We start from the raw sequence: 3,327 nt of genomic DNA, 5'->3' as shown, positions 1-3,327 counted from the left end.
CCCGGCATCGAAAAACTAAAACAACTTCAAGAATCCCGAAATTCAGGAATACCCAAAGTTCAGTTCGGTTTTGGGTTTTGGAATCCCATCCCAAAATTGATCGTTTAGGATTCGAGGTTTGGGTTTCGATTTGGGATTCTGACTCGAACTGGGCCTATTTTTGGGGTTGGTGATAAAGTTTTGCGGTGTATCATCTACTTTCCTCTTTTTTATTTTTATTTTTGTAAATTTCTCATAATCAAAGAGGACAAATAGATGACCGTTTTATTGTAGTGGTAAAAAATAATATTTTTAATATTTTGATCCGAGTTTGATTTTTAGTAATTTCAATTTTCTTGAACAACTAAGTATTGAACCTACTAGCGCTATCATTGTACTAAACAAAATTAGAAAACATATCGGCCCATTCAAATTGTAATGAATAGTTTGGGTCGGTTTTAACCGTCAAAAAAATTAAACAGCCGAAGTCATTGGGTTAGCTCGAGATAAATTTTTCAGTGTGTCAAGAACACGATTCAGTACATAAAGTGTAACAAAACAATTGGTTTGAATTTTTTTTTTTTTTTTAAGTTTTCAGCAAGGTTCTAAAAATTGCTAAGCGCTAGTTGGGCAGTAGACAAGGGCCTAGCGCCTAGACGACCTAAGCGGATATATATAAATTTATTATATATCTTGTAAATAAATGCCTATTTACACCTACTAAAAAAAAAAAAACCATACTTGTATGGATAATAAAAGAATGATAAAATGCAAAAATAGAAGTAGAAGAATACACAAATTATATACATCCAAAAAGTTCAATATTTAAAAAACAGTAAACATATAATCATAATGAGGAGGGTTTGGATGATAGACTAAATTCTTCTTGTTGATGAATCATGATCCTTGTATTGGATTAGACATAGACTAAATTATTTAACCTTGTTGTATCTGGTTTATTTCTTTTCTTTGTATGTATCCCCTAAAAAATGCTCCAATTTGTTTCACTATTGGATGAACTTGTAGTAAATCCATCATTTGCAAATTAGGTACACCATTTCCATAAGTATACTACCATGAAACCAAAAAAGAAAAAAGCACACAATTAATAAAAAAATGTAAAAAATATATAATAAAAAAAAAACCGCCTAAGCCCCCCCTAACTCTCCGCCTAGGCCCGCTTAGCGTCCAGCCTATTTTTCCAAACGCCTTGCCCAAAATCGGGGCAGGGCTCCACCGCCTAGTGCCTAAGCGGCTGCCTAGGCCGATTTTTAGAACAATGGTTTTCAGTAAATTGTATTATTACACATAGTGTACTGGACCGTGTTTTCGGCACATTAAAAATCTCTCGTGAGAGAGAAGGATGCGTAGGATAATGAATAAGTTTAAGTTAGAAATTCTGTGTTCAAATTCTTCTCTTACAACCGAACAAAAATGAAATACTGTCAAACGAGCTCAAATAACCTACAACCTTTTTTCAAATAGATAGTCATACATGTCTACAAATATAATATAATTCTAGTCAGTATAGGATAACTGACACACCCCGACCCGGAATGTCCACTAGGATCCCAAATCGAGCTGTGTTGGCCGACACCTAGAAGGTGACGAAGCCATAAAGTGTGATAGTATATAAAATGTGAATAAATTAAAACCTAAAAGTGCTTAAGAACACGAGTACACGATGAGCGGGTCTGGACCCATTTCATGTGTGATAAAGAGAATAGGTATAGTACAGTAAGGTAAGATAATGATTATACCATCATAAGAAGACATCTATACTGAAAAGTGCCACAAATCCTCGTCGATACGAAACTCTATTGCTAGAACCTTGAGGGGTGCAAAAATAGAAAATGTGAGTGAGTGAAACAAAAATTTTCAACCTAATTTCAATTACCAAAGGCAGTAACCCCTCGCCGTAACACATGAATAATTTCCCAGAAAATAATAGACGTGACTATAACTCTAAAGTTTAACCAAAATAACCATCTCACAGTTATGCCGTGTCAAATATCTCAACAAGAATAAGTAACCCAGGTGAAATAAATCAATATGAAATGGTATGTCAGCCGGATCCACCTATTGTGGCATGTACAGCTGAACCAATAGCTCATCAACATGCTAGCTAGAGTCACCTCACGTGACCTGTACGGCTGAATCAATAGTTCATCAATCAATGCTAGCATATAAGTTGAAAGTCACTTATAGTGACCTGTACGACTTATCCATATCTCATCAATCAATGCTAACATATAAGTCGGGAGTCACCTATAGTAACCTGTACGACTTATCCATATCTCATCAATCAAAGATAACATATAGGTCGGGAGTCACCTATAGTGACTTGTATGACTTATCTACATCTCATTGATTCAGGAGTCACCTATAGTGACCTATACGACTTATCCATATCTCATCAATCAATGCTAGTCAATAGTTCAATAACATGCTAGCCAATAACTCAATAACATGCTAGCCAATAGCTCATTAACATGTTAGCCAATATCTCAATAAGTATACCTGCACACGAGTCAGAACCATCTAAAGTGGTCTGTACGATAGGACTGGATGTAAATAAATGCGCTCAAGTGCTACGATCATGTGAAGACTGTGCGAATAATCATGGGTCATCTGCGAGTCGGAACCACCTATTGTGGTTTGTACGACAGGACTATACACCTACCTTGGATCCAAGGTGAGCGTAAGGTGTGGAAGGTGAACATCACGTGAAGGATTGTGCCCTGGCCATGGACGGGAGCACTAACACCATGGTGTAAGTTTATGAGCTCTAACTGCATCTAATATAACAGGTAGACTCATGGGCAACCTGTACGACAAGGTCGGAGTTGCCTATTATTGCAACATGTACGACAATGTCGGAGTTGCCTAAAACATAAATGTAGTCATGCCATAACTCCATCATTTCAACTAATACTATAAACTCATCTGAACTTACCTGTGTGTCCCGCGTTCACCTTTGCACTTCAAAGCATTCACAATAATTATGCGCATATAATATACATATGGATATGCCATGATGCAATCTAATACTCAACCATAACATAATGTTTCCAAATATATATACACAACATGGTGTGAAATGCATAATCTATAACGCCCCACTTCCAAACTATTTATTTTTTAGAATAATTGTCGGTGATAAGCCCAACTAGACACTAGTTTAATTAACTATCATTACCTACGTTTCTTTACTTTAATTTCTTGATTCTTCACACATTGATTTATGACCAACATTTAACCACCAAATCATAAGGTTAAATCTCACATTTTTCACCAATGTCCCTCACATTGCTCAATTCCCCAAACAAGGCTATTGTCTCAATTATT

This window comes from Pyrus communis, chromosome 4 (genome assembly GCF_963583255.1).
Source record: "Pyrus communis chromosome 4, drPyrComm1.1, whole genome shotgun sequence".
Lineage (NCBI taxonomy): Eukaryota > Viridiplantae > Streptophyta > Magnoliopsida > Rosales > Rosaceae > Pyrus > Pyrus communis.
The sequence above is the reverse complement of the archived record's forward strand: the minus strand, read 5'-3'. Positions refer to the sequence as shown.